The sequence below is a fragment of the Sminthopsis crassicaudata genome, chromosome 1 (assembly GCF_048593235.1).
Source record: "Sminthopsis crassicaudata isolate SCR6 chromosome 1, ASM4859323v1, whole genome shotgun sequence".
Lineage (NCBI taxonomy): Eukaryota > Metazoa > Chordata > Mammalia > Dasyuromorphia > Dasyuridae > Sminthopsis > Sminthopsis crassicaudata.
Genome location: NC_133617.1, coordinates 179,564,917 through 179,579,116, shown reverse-complemented (window position 1 = coordinate 179,579,116; position 14,200 = coordinate 179,564,917). Strand labels below are relative to the sequence as shown.

At 35.7% G+C, this 14,200-nt stretch overlaps 1 protein-coding gene and 1 long non-coding RNA gene across 13 annotated transcripts in view; one reads left to right on the top strand and one right to left on the bottom strand.

The window, feature by feature from the left end:
* Positions 1 to 12,948, bottom strand: part of LOC141545305 (uncharacterized) — a 156,674-nt gene extending 143,726 nt beyond the window's left edge. For all 3 annotated transcript variants that reach the window (XR_012482981.1, XR_012482985.1, XR_012482987.1), the window contains exons 1-2: positions 12,661 to 12,948; positions 4,254 to 4,369 (exon numbers count right to left, since the gene is read on the bottom strand). This is a non-coding gene — a long non-coding RNA (uncharacterized LOC141545305). The remainder of the gene's footprint in view (positions 1 to 4,253; positions 4,370 to 12,660) is intronic.
* A 771-nt stretch (positions 12,949 to 13,719) lies between these two features.
* The window catches only part of ATXN1 (ataxin 1), a 504,682-nt gene continuing 504,201 nt past the window's right edge, over positions 13,720 to 14,200 (top strand). For all 10 annotated transcript variants that reach the window (XM_074272282.1, XM_074272211.1, XM_074272284.1 and 7 more), the window contains exon 1: positions 13,720 to 13,949. The gene's annotated coding sequence lies outside the window, so the exon portion shown is untranslated. The remainder of the gene's footprint in view (positions 13,950 to 14,200) is intronic.

Sequence of the window (14,200 nt, the reverse complement as noted above, 5' to 3'; positions counted from 1 at the left end):
ACACACACACACTCCTAGAGGTAATAGAAAGCCACTGAAATTTTTATTGAGTAGGGAATAGCACAGCTAGAACTAAATTTTAGGAAAATTAGTTTGTCCAGTAAATGGTGGATGAACTAAAGTGGTCAGGCAATACTTGAAGCAGAGAGAACAATCAACAATAATTCAAGTATGAGATATGATAATGAATGTCTGTTGATGGTGGTTATGTGAGTAGAGAATATGTCCTATATACATAAGAGATATTATGAAGATAACAGTCATGAAATCTGGCCATTAAAATATCTGAGGTGAGTGCAAGTGAAATTTTGACCATATTTAAACTGTAAATTAGGTATATTGGGAGTGTGATGGTAGCTTCAACAATAATAGGAGAGTTGCCATCAGATGTAGTTTGTTCAATTTGGGACTCAAATATTGGTTTAGAATAGGATAAATCAAAGTCAATGGCCATGTTTTTGTATGTTGTTCTAAATAATCCATAATGTTGTAGAGCCAATTCCTAATCAGACATGAGTTAAATCTCTGAGTCCCTTCTAACTATTAGTTCTGGAATTCTGTGAAATGAAGGAAAAATGGTGGAAGAGAGATCAGAATTTATAGAATAGTCATATTTAGTTTTAGAAACTATCTTAGAGATTATTTGGCTGAACCTTCTACACAGTGCTAAAGAAAATGATCACATCTTCCTTTAGAAGTAATTCTTCATGCAAAATGAAATAGATGTAGTTAATTTTTTTTTTTCCAGAGGTTCTCAAACTACGGCCTGCAGGCCAGATGCGGCCCACTGAGGACATTTATACGGCCCACTGGGTTATGGCAAATGGGTTGAGGGGCAGAAACAGAGTGTGAGTTTTTGTTTTTAATATAGTCCGGCTCTCCAACAGTCTGAGGGACAGTGAACTAGCCCCCTATTTAAAAAGCTTGAGGACCACTGCTTTAATCATTTCTTCTATGACAGTTTCCAGATCCATCACCATCTTGAATTTCATTCTCTGAGGATTTACTTTAGCTTGCTCTATATTGTCTTTGAAAATTGGAAACCAGAATTGAAAACGTCTTAGTGGACTAAATAGAATAGAGTGGGGTGGGACTATTACTTCTAGTAATTTTTCTATTGACGCAGGATCAATTTTCCTCAATTTTTATAAGTTATACTGTTCTTTTATATTAGCCTAATGGTTGATTAAAGTTCTCAGATTATTTTTTCACACTAAATACTGCCAAGTCAGATGTTCCCCATCTTATATCTAGAATTATAAATTTTTAGAACTAGAAGGACTTTAAAAGATACCTTAATACATTATACAAGTGAGGAAGCAGAAATCCAGAATGCCCAAATTACTTAATCTCTAAGAACCTCAGTTTTCTCATCTATGAAATTGAAGACAAAATATTTGCACTATTTAGTTCATTGGGTAATTGTAAAGAATTTGCAAACCATTAAGCCCTGTATTAATGTTGGCTTGTTATTTTTTAATGACTCATCAGAACCCAAGTCTCATAATTCCTAGTTTAATTTCTTCTCATCTGATGATGTTGTCTTCTAATTTAGTGTCATAGTGGCACTATGATTTCAAAGGCAGAAGAGTACAATAGTATTCCTTTCCATACCTATCCCATAATTTGTTCAATTATTTCCCAGACAGTGGGCACCCACCCCTTAGTTTCATTTTTTTTTTCATTTTAATTGCACTTTATGGATCAGGAAGCTTATTTTGTTTTATCTGCTCTATCACCTATCACTGTATTATCTTCCCTTATAACAACATCCTCTCTCCTACATACTCCCATTTCTACTTGCTTCCCTATTGAGTATGATGTATTTCTGCATCAAAACTTTTGAGTATATGCATGAATTCAACTCTTTTTTTGGCTGGTTCAGAAAAGGGGGAGATTCAGTGGATGTTTGTTTTCTCGCTCCTTCCTTGATATCTTTATACTTCTTCCCTCAACCTCCCTTATGTGCCAGAGTTAGGCGAAAGAACAGGTTCAACTACCTTCTTTCTCCTTTCTGTGTTGGTGTATTCCATTTATTCCCCCAGCTTCTATATCTGTGTAATAGGTCAAATGGAACAATGCAAAACAAAAACAAAACAACAAAAAAAAACATTGTCTTTGATTCACACAGAAGTTCTAAAAGACTTGCTCAGACACTGTTTGCTAAGTGAATGATAGGGTTGATGACAATGTCATCATTTCATGCATGGAATTAATAAACATTGTTCACTGAAGTTCTTTTAACTAGAACTAAATTCACCAACTTTGCCAATTAAATACTCATCATTTAATTCAGTTAATTAGTAAACACTGCTCACTGAAGCTATTTCAACAAGAGATGAAGTCATCAACTTTGCCTCCAAATTAGAGATACTGATTTAAACTTTCCTACCCTTGTTAAGGAGACATTGGTCTTTCACTCTCCACGGATTTAATTCTTGGAGCTATGACCATATAATGCCATATAATGGCAGACCATTATATCTTCTAAATCTTCTTGATTTTTCCTCCATAATGTTTCCCCAACTCTAATTCAAAAAGTTTAAGTGCCTATTAATCTTTAAAAAAAAAACCCATTGCCTCAAAAAAAAAAAAATAATGGCCTCTCTTTGAACAACATTGTTGAATAACATAAAGCTTTTATTATTATTATTATTTATTATTTTATTATTATTAGATTATTTAATCAGCCTTAATGAGTCTCTATGTACCTCTGCCTCTTCTCATTCATTGGTCTCTCACTCACAGATTATCCAGTCCATGTCAGAGATGAATAAATTGAGACCCAGAGAAGAATTGCTTTGCTCAGGGTTACAGGTCATTTAACTTCCCAGTCCTCACTATGTCATACTATCTCTCCATCTCTAATTCAAATTATAAACTTCCTTTACAAGTTCAGTCTAAGACTCTCCTTGTAGAATAAGCTTTTCCTGGCTTATCTCACTTGTCGATAATATTCTCCCTTGATTTTCTATGAATTTTCTCAGTATTTATGAATTCAATCTGTGCCATAATGTCACAAATATGCTTCTTTTGTAACATCTTCTAGCTGTTTCCTGTATCCGCAGGTATGTCCTATATGCATCACAGTTAGCTTTTCAAAGAAAAGATCTGTGCCTTCAACTATTTTTGTACATTTCTAGTGCTGGTCTCCTGCTCTGAATCAAGAAGCATTCGATAAATGCTTACTAAATGAATGAATTTGCAGTTGACCCATGATAAATCAAGAGTCATATGTAGAGATTCGTGCAGAAACACATAAAGGGGTTAAATATTGGCCCATTTGTCAAAGCACAAAAGTGGAAACCCCACCCACAGTGAGATCTGTGAAAATCAAAGGGCTGAATGTGGTATAAATTCCTCTGCCCTGATTGCACACAGAGACCTGCCAACATTTTTCTGTGATGTATTCGTTTCTACAAAAAGGGTCGAACTAGGTTCCTAAGAACCTGATCCTGAACTGAGATAAACAATCATGAATCACCACTATGTATCTAGGAAAATTAACTCCTCACTGATCTTACAAGATACGGAGGTGGGGAGAAGGGGGAGGGTAGCCTGTTTGCTTAGATCAGCCTCAGGAACAACTTCTCATCTTGGCACAAGAATGTACATGAGGACATTAAAGAGATTCTGGGCCATCTAGGATGCCTTAAATTTAATATGAGTCACTGCAGGGGAAAGGGGGCACGGTTGTGGGTTGGGAATAAAATGATGAAATCAACTGGGAAAATGTTAGCCCCAGGAGAGGAATTTTCTTACTATTCATTTCTGTGCAATCCATTTTAAGCCTAGGGTGAGGGGGGGGGGGGGGCAAGTGGAAGAGAGATAATTTAATGTGCTTGGCTTAAAAAGGAGATGCTACTGAGATACCACTGCACATTTATTATAATTATAATGTATTAATTTCTCCCAGCTCTCTGACAAAGAACAAAAGCAATCTAACGACAGTACCACTAACTGAATAAAAATTTGGCTATAGTGGTGTTAGTGAATAATTTGTCTTCTTCTACTTGATTTACTCACATTGTAGCTGACAGGGTCCCCTGTTCTTTGCATTCATTTTGTACTTAGAAAGGGATTGTTTATAATTTACAGTAAGGCTGAAGGCTATTATTCTCTGACAAACAGCATCAGTGGTAGTAGCTATCTCTTCCTGTGTCCATGCCACAGATACAAAGCAAATCTGTATCTTCAGTAATCAATCTTAGGAGTATTATACATCTTTTCCATGAAATAGTGGTTAAACTTACTTATTTTACAGACTCCAGTAGTGGTTCTTCAAGTATGAAAGATACTGTGTGACGATCTTAGTAATCCTGACATGGGCAGTATTTCTGAATATATAAATTTGCCAAAGGATTCTTCTCTAAAAAGTTGTTGAAAAGAAGAGAAAGGAAGAAATTAAATTTTAGTGATGATTGATATTTAGTGACAAATATTTTATTTTTTAAAAAATTCTTATATTTTTTCAATTACAAGTAAAAACAAATCTTGACATTCATTCTTTAAAAAAAAATTGACTTCCAAGCGATATATAACATCTGCCAAAAAAAAAAAAAGAAAAATAGAAAAATTAAGTTTAAAAAGTATGCCTCTATCTGCATTCAGAGTCCATCAGTTCTTTATCTCAGAGTAGATAAGATTTTTCATCATGAGTTCTTTGGAATTTTCTTGGATCATTGTATTACAGAGACTAAGACATTATGAGTTGATCATTTTACAATATTGCTACTATTATGTACAGAGTTCTGGTTCTGCTCACTTCATTTTGCAATAGTTCATGTAAGTCTTATAATAAGACATATAAGTCACATAAAATTTTTATGAGAGCATCCTGCTTGTGGTTTCTTATAGCATAATAGTATTCCACCACAATCATATATCTTAACTTGTTTTGCTGTTCTCCAACCTGATGGACAATACTTCAATTTCCAAATTTTTATGGTGGCAAATATTTTAAGAGTAGTTAAGGTATAGCTGAATCTGTTAGTGTAAGAAATTTTCTCTGAACTTTTCTATGACTTAATGGGTAAGGAGATTGTTTGAAGTTCACATAGGTTAGGTGATTTGCCTAGGGCCAAGTAGTTAGTATTGGAAAACAAATAAATCTTTCTGACTTCAAGCTTAATATTCTCACCATTGTAACACATTGCTTCTATATTTTAAAAATAAAAAGATAGAGAATAGTGGAGGCCTAAAGGTTGTAGGTACTGGAAGAACATTAAAGTCCAACTTATCCAAACCTTTAATTTTTCAGATGAGAAAGTTGTAATTCATAAAAGTAAAGGGATATGTTTGAAGTCTCATAACAAATGAATGCTGGAGCTGAAGAAAGAATGGGTCTACTGATTTTTCAGTCCAATGTCTTTTTCTTTTCTCCCACTGGACCATGCAAATGGCATTCCAGTTGTAACCCTCATTCAGGAGGTTTTTGGTGGATGAAGTCAAATCAGGAAGAAAAGGAAATATCGCACTGCATTGACAACTTATAACCATTCATTTCAATGTCAGAAGAATTAAACACATCTAGTTCCATCAAATATTTAATACTCGGCATTTTTACCTGTTCTTTTTATTTTTAAAACATCAAAAGGTTGCTTGCATTTAAATTATGCCTCTTCTAGTAGTCCAATAGTATCTTTTGTCTTTGATTTGAATTTGAAGAATGGACTTCTTTTGTAGTAGCATAATGCCAAGATTTTAATGGAATACTTGAGTAGCTTTCAAAATACTCCTAGCCAATAACAAGTAAAGTTCAACTCCCTCATTCTAAACCTTGAAATGCTCCCTGTTTTTCCTTTGTGCAAAAGAGCTATATTAAAAGATTAAGATTATAGAATCTGATGGTTTATTTTGTTGTTTTTAAATGACACTTTACTAATATTTTTAATTTTTACATTGCCTAGATTTTTCCTATAACTCTCACCACTCTCACCCAAAAGCTATCTTTTGTAATAAAGAATTAAAAAAATAGAAGCGAAAAATCCACAAAGCTAGTCAATCCATTAAAAACAATCTGACATTATATATACTTTCCATACCTGTGAAGTCACTTCTCATATCTCGTCTTTGGGGACAAGTCTACTTGTTGTCATTTTGCTATAGTTCCTCTCATTTACACTGATGTAGTCATTATGTATATTATTTTGCTGGCTCTGTTTACTTCATTTTGTATCAGTTAATGCCTTTTTGTGCTTTTCTGTATTTATTTATATTCATATCTTCTTGCATTCAATAATATTTCATGGTATTCATATACTACAACTTGTTAAACTCTTCTCCAATTGATGGAAATCTACTTTGCTATGATGACAAAAAGTGCTGTTATTGTTATTATTATTTTGCTTTTATTTTGTTAGTGGAATGATTCTAGGATCAAAGGGTATGGACATTTTAGCCACTTTCTTTGCATAAATTTGGAATTATACTTTCTAGAATTGTGCAGATTCATACCTCCACTAACATGTATTAGTAGTCTTTATTTTTCACACTCACTCCAACATTTATTGTTCCCATCTTTTATTAACCATGTCAATTTTCTGAATATGGGTGAAACCTCAGAACTATTTTGATGGGCTTTTTTTTTGTTTGAAACATTTAGCATATGACTATTAATTTGCAAGTATTCTTTTGATAATTGCTTATATCTCTTGATTAGGGAATAACTTTTGGCCTTATATCTACAAATTTTCTATTTAGCTTGAATATTTCCTCTCTTCTTTTTTTTTTTTTCTTTTCTCAGTCTCTTCTGCAATCTCTCATCCAAACTCATCATTTGATTTAAACTACTATTCAAAAAGTTACCAAATTCTTAATTGCAAAATCTAACAGTATTTTCTCAATTCTCATCTTTCTTAACCTTTCTACAGCTTCTGCCATTGTTTAGCACCCTCTTCTAGATACTCTCTCTTCTCTAGATTTCCATATTCTTCTTTCCTGGTTTTCCTCTTACCTGTCCAATCAATCTTTCTTAGTCTCTTTTTATCCCCAGTGTTTGGCACAGTTAATGACACATAGTAGGTACGTAAAAACTTACTGATACCAAACCCTTATAAGAAATGTTTGATACAAAGATTCTTTGCCTATGTACTTCATTTATTGTGCTATGCATTAATTTTATTTGTACAAAACCCTTTCACTTTCATGAAAACAAAATGATCTATATGAACTGCTTCCACTTTTTTTTATGATGTGATTTTTAATATTTAGAAATCCTAGCATTTTAAGGGCTACTAACTTATATTTAAATTTGAGTACAGTTTGTGTTTCTGTGTGTGTTTGAATGAAAATTTATCTAGAACTTGCTTCTAAAATCAAAGAGTAATTTAAAACTTTTGCCTCTTTTCTTTCCAAATCTCACATGGGACTGAAATTCATTAGAAAGGTTAAAAAATATACCATGACAACAACAGAAACCACAATCTTTTTTTTTCCCCTTCTGGTGGTTTTGTTCTCTTTTCTAGTTAGGAGGCAAATTATTTCATTTTCATTATCAGCACAGTGCATAAACCATCTGTTACTAGAAGGTATAAGCCCAAGACCATTCAACCTAAAGCAGCATGAACAGCTGTAAATCTAGAGGGCCTATGCTTTCTAAATGGAGGAAAGGTTTGTACATCAATCTCCCCAAGTTGCTGAGTAGCTGGTACTGTGCCCAAAACCTAGCAAGTAAATTCAATTTGTTTTAAAAAAAAATATGTTGTGGCAGTTAAGAGCTTATGGAATTTAAGCTTTTTTTTTTCAAAAGCTCTAAGCATGAGACCCACTAATTGTGAGTCATGGAGAAGTCACAAAAATTCTGACAGACCAAAACCTGTTCAGAAGTAGTATCGTTTGGCCCTTACATACTATTATGTTCATCTCAGGTCCCCAAAATATAGTATAATAGAAAACAATTTATTTATAGATATAGATATAGATATAGATATAGATATAGATATAAATATCTATATAGATAGATAGATATAGATATATCTATATTACATTTAGGGAAACTGAGGGAACTGAAGATATTGGAGGTATGATTATTTAACATGGACCAGATCTTACTCTGTAGACAGAGATATGATGAGAACCCAAATCTCCCAGTCTGGATTCCATACACCATTCTCTGGGTTCCTTGGCAATCCCTGGGCTATCTTCCAACTCTCAATATTAATCATGAGCCAATGTGACATTTAGAACTTTTACAAATTCCAAGTGTATATGTTTTTAATTGCAAACATATACTTATTTTAAATTAACCCTAAGGTCAACACTATTGAAACATGAAGTGTGTGGAAATTATCTTATATAAAATATTTTAATTTTAAGTATTAGTGATGTCATTTTCATTACCCAGCAGCCTGTTGTCCCACATTATGGGTAGATGATGAAAGGAAAATGATTCATAAGCATGTTCCCTAAGCTTCCCTTATGCCAAGCATACAACCCGACTACTTCAGTCTGGGTGTGGTGATTTTGACCTTAGTGTCTATTGTGTTGTGGTTTTTTTTTTTTTTTTTTTTTTTTTTTTAATGTTTTGCTTTTTTTAGTCAGCCTAGTTCTATTTGGGAGTGTAATCTAAGGAAAGTGTATTTGTTTTCCATGGGCATTATGACTTGCTCATATTTTGTAATGACACATGTAGGATAACACCCTACTTATTATAGCATAGTTAAGGGTCTGTCAATATTTCCATGATAAAGTCTTGCTTGCTGAGGTTTATTATACAGCCATAGCAAATTGCTGCAGGCAGAAACTTGGCATTGCTTATACTCAGTTAGGAGGAAATTATTTTCAGCAATTAAAAATAGATAAAAATAAATATATGTTTACCAGCTAAACAACACAAGAGTTTGCTAATGTAATTTTATATCAATTTAATGAGGAAAGATACATATATGATATGGCCTATATTTTTAACTTTTTCAAATTAGTAATTGAGTTTTTGAATCACAAGTAAAGTATTGATCAATTGCTCTCTGTTTTCTAAAAAAAACAAACAAAAAATTAAATGTATAGTTTGCAGTTTATATTAGTTTGTTGAATTGACCTTTCATGACCCCATTACCCAATGAATCTGAGTACTGCTGTGAAAGTGATTCAGGAACTAAATAGGATTTGAGCAGGAGTATAGGACTGATGTTCTTCAGAGACATCCTCATTCATCACAATAAATATTCACCATCTAAATAGTCAGACTAGTTCCCTCAGGGAAATATAGATGAAAGAAAGAAAGATGTTCAGAGGGTTCAAATGACTACCTTATGAAGATAATGATAATTTTAGAGTCAAGATTTGAACCCAGGCCTCTTGAACAGATCAGTAGGAAATGAATTTGATATAGGTATAATGAAAAAATCCAAATGAATCACTACTCAGTAGATATGGGTTTTCCAGAAAGTTATGAGGCTTCTTTGTAATCTTGCCTAAATTATCTAACCTCAACTGCCTCATCTATCATTTTGTTTTATCTCAAAAGACTATAAGGGTGAAAAGTAAGAAGGCATTCTAAGTGTATAAGGTGCTATATAAACATAAAATAAATTATTATCATGTACTTTGAAGTTAAATGGTCCAAATGGTCTTATGTATTCTTAAAATAATATTTCATTATAAACAACATGATTTTGATCTGGTGTTTGCTTATGTAAATGTATTTTTTGCTCCAAGTTCTTCAGTTAAAATGAGATAAGGTTGATTGTGTTTATGAATTAACTTTATTTTTAAGGAAAGCCCATTCAAAATTGCAGTGTTTGGTTTGGGTGTGTTGTGAATTTGGGAGTTGAATGCCAGAATAAGATCCAAATTCCATCAAAGAATTTAAATAAAAACTCTAAATAGGTATATGTGCTGAGCCTTAAATTTGAAAAGAAACCTACATCAGTCCCAATCTCCAACTGCTATAACCTGGTAGTAAATATTTTAACTCCATATCTCTGTCAATAATTAAACAAAGCATACCTATCTGGTGACTGCTAATAAACAGATTTTTAAAGTGCTATTAAATTGGATACCCATACAATTATTACATTCAGCACACTTGTGCTCCCTCTACTGCTTTGATGAAAACATTAACTCATCAAGATCTTAGTACAATTTCCTCATCGGGGTAGAGTTTCTTCACAGGGGCAGGGGGAGTCCTATTGTGTGTGCAAATGGGGGGGTCATGAACTAGAACACAGAAGTAGAAGAAAATAATTATTTCTTTAAAAAAAACTTCATCCCTTTACAGGCAAAATTTGATGCAATCTAGAAATAGGCACAAAAGAGACAAGGGGACAAAGTGGTGGTGGGGAAATGAACAGAGGACTCAAATGGGATATTATGGAGTTATGCTTTTGGAAATTACTATTTTACAGCAAATTATTTTAAAATATAAAACCATTCTTGATACAATATTTCTAATCCTACAAACATGCAGCCAATAAAATTTAATGTGTGGAATTCTTTATATGTTCCTGATAGCTAAGTGATCCAGGACATATGTTAGGTAGGAAGCTTCCCCGAATCCAGGAGTACAATGGTAGTAGGGGACAGAATGGAAGCTTTACTAGACATTTCTTTGCCTTTTAAAGTTTGCCTTGTCCGTGTGTGAATGTAATATCTGGTTTGTGAATAGTACTATAGTACTACACATTTGCTTACTGCTTCATGAAAGCTGTACTCCTCTTTGACTAAGCTTTTATTTGCATGAGATAGTCTCACTTTTAAAGAGACAGTGCCAGATCTCTCTTATTTGTAATTTAATCCTTCCTCATCTGAAAACAACTGCCTCCAATATCCTAGATCGTGAAACAGTATATGAGAATTATGCATAGCTTTTAGACTAGCAGGAAGAAATAGTTACAGATTCAAGTCATAGTGTTCATCTCAGAAACTAATGGCACATTCTTGTTTTACTATCTTAGTAATATACAGATTTAGTTTCCTTAAGGGTGCATTTAAATTAATTGACCAACTTTAATCTGAATTATGAGTTTTAATTTCTGAAAGCTGTTAAAATAACTTGAACTGCTTATGTCAATGAAATAATAAAAATATTTGCTCTCTTTATTAAAAAATTCTCTTAATGCAAGATGACTAAAAATAGCCTGGAGGTGGATTGGACAGTCTGCAGATTATGAGTTGGAATAAAAATGTCTTACTTAAGCCAAAAACATGGCAACCAATATTTTCTGTTATAAAAATATTTTAGATGAATTTAGTTTTTATGAAAGCTGTCTGAAGCTGAAAGGAATAGCAGCAGCTCTCTATTTATTCACAAGCCAGTAATAATACCTGAGGCTTATAAAAGAAGAGCGATTCCTGTTTTTGTTCAAAATCCCATTCTGATAAGGAAGTTAAAATTTTAGGTTTTGTTATGTTATTTGATAACAACCTTCACTTTATCAATGCCTATCAATTCAAACAACAAAAAAGATCACAGCTTTTGAGAAATGGATCATAACTGTCCACTAGAGGCTGTAATGAGACCAACAATGTCATTGTACAGCAGACCCTGGATTTTCAAATGGTAAAAATAAATAAAAATGTTAAAATGAGTAGTGATGATCAATCACTCTTTATGAGTAACAAATTATATGCTTGGGTTTTCAGCATAATAGAAAAGGCTATTTTTCATATTCTATATATTATTTTATTTTCATATCTAAAGTATACAGCTTTGCAACCCTTAAGGGGTCTCCAAGCTGACACCACATTTCTTTTGATGATTCTGGATTTGCATGACATGTTGACTAATGTATTTCAGCTACAGATGCATGAAGTTGAAAGATCCATCAAGTTCAACATACAGGCAACAAGTAGAGTATTAAACTGCAGTGTTAAATTTATCTTTCAACTGTATGCTGCCTATTTCTCCAGCCTAGATCCCTCAGAGGGGTCTGACTGTCCTGACACCTATAGGTTCCCATTTATCTGCTGCAAGAGGAAGCTGAGCTTGCTTCAGCATGAATGTGGCTTCTTTTCCTAGTCTATGTGTGCCACACCTGTTGGCAAGGTGAATATTTCTCAGAAAGAGATTCCTTCCTACTGAGGTAACATTTAACTAAAAGAATAAAAAAAAAAAAAAGAAAGAAAAGAAAAGAAAAAGAAAGAAAAAGAAAACCCTAACAATCTTGAAGAAGGAGCTTACCACTGAGCCAGAGGATGTGCTTCAAGCCCTCTAAAGTTTACTTGATGCTTGCCATTCCCCATCTCTCACTAGGACCTCATTTTTGATTAAATCAATAAACTTGACATTGTCCAGGTGAAGACGATGTTATCTGTTGTAGCTGGCTGCTCTGCTTAGACATTAGACATTAGAAATAGTTATAGAACATCCGGGTCCAAAGAATCTTTCTGGGCCTGCTTTTGAGATTAAGGGGAAAGGATAGTCGGTTACTAACAAGGCTTCAGAGATAGTGGTGGTAAATGTATACTTAGGATAAGGGGAGTCTCTCAGTTTCCCCAGTAGAATTTAGTAAGGATTTTAGGGACCCTGTACTCACCCTAGATTTTCTGCATTAAAGAATGAATTCCCAAGCCTTAAATTCCTAACCCACTTGCTTGCCCAACCGGTTTCACGGTCGACAAGAACTGTTCCTTTAGCAGAGGCAAGATACTTTGAGCATCAGTGTCCAGCGGAGCTGTGAGTTTGGTTAGGCCAGTGACAATTGAGTAATTCTCTCTCACCTTGATCCTCCTCTCCTCCTCTAGCCGACACTTCTGTAACCTCCTTGGGGTTTCAGCAAAAAAGTCAGTCGGAGCTCCCCGGAGACTTTTCCCTGCCAGCTTGCCAAGGAAGTGAAAGAAGTGTGTGGGGAAGGGGGAGGGGGATGTCTGTGGCGGCGGCGGCGGCGGCGTAAGAACCCACCCTCCGAGGTTTAAATAAGACAGCTCCACTATCTTGACCTCTCCTTTCTGACCCTCTTTCTTCAGTATCATATCACCTCCTCCCACCCACAAAGCTACTTTTTCGGAGGAGTAGTTAGTGGGTGCAGCTTCAGGAATGAAAACTGCTTCCCGCCTCCCCCTACCCCATGACATTCCCTTCCCCCCTCCTTCCCCCCCCGCCCAACCCTAATCCCTCCCAGTAAATTCTTAGAAGAATACTGTGCAGAGCAAGGAAGGGTTAAGCCCGGCTGGCCGGGCTCTGCTGTGCGTATGCAATAATCTGTGTGGCTCTCTTGGATGTTAGCCAAAGAGTTGCCTTGCCTCCTCCCCTTCTCCCTCCCCCCCCCACCGCCCGGGTCCGGCCTCCTCTGCCCCCGCCCCCCCCTGCTTTTTTTTCACTCTCCCCCCCCCCCCCCCAAGTAGGATCCTTGAGCGGTTGCAGCGGCAGCCAACTGCTCCATATTTGGCTTCTATTACACATTTACATACTGGAGAGAGAGAGAGAGAGAGAGAGAGAGAGAGAGAGAGAGAGAGAGAGAGAGAGAGAGAGAGAGAGAGAGAGAGAGAGAGAGAGAGAGAGAGAGAGAGAGAGAGAGAGAGAGAGAGAGAGAGAGAGAGAGAGAGAGAGAGAGAGAGAGAGAGCTACAGAGAGAGAGAGAGATAGAAAAAGAGGAGAGAGAGGAAAGAGAGGAGAGAGAGGAAGAGAGGAAAGAAAGGAAAGAGAGGAAAAAGAGAGGAAAGAGAGGAGAGGGAGGGGAGAGAGAGAGAGAGAGAGAGAGAGAGAGAGAGAGAGAGAGAGAGAGAGAGAGAGAGAGAGAGAGAGAGAGAGAGAGAGAGAGAGAGAGAGGAGGGGGAGGGAGGAGGGAGAGAGGGAGGGGAGTGGAGGAGGAGGAGAGAGCAGTGTATACCGCAGACATCATTTCTACTACAGTGGCAGAGACGTCCAGGACCTGTTTCACTGCAGGGGGATAAAAAACAAGCCTGTGGATCAGCAACAGCAGCAGCAAGCAGCAACAGCCGCCGCAAGACATTGTTTCTCTCCCTCTGCCCCCCTTTCCAAGCAACCCCAGATCCATTTACACTTTACAGTAAGTGGCTATTTTTTTCCTCCTGTTTCTTTCTCTCCCCCTCCCCCTTCTTACTCTCCTCCCTCCTTTTCCCCCTCCCCACCTCCTCGTCCTCTTCTACCTTATATAGATTAAGACCCTTCTTTCTGCTATCCCGGGAACAACATCAACAAAAACAACAACAAACAAATCCAACCCAAACCCTCAAACGGCGGCGGCACCGACAACAGCTGGAAGAGCAGAGAAGAAAATAATACGCGTTGTGTTGTGTG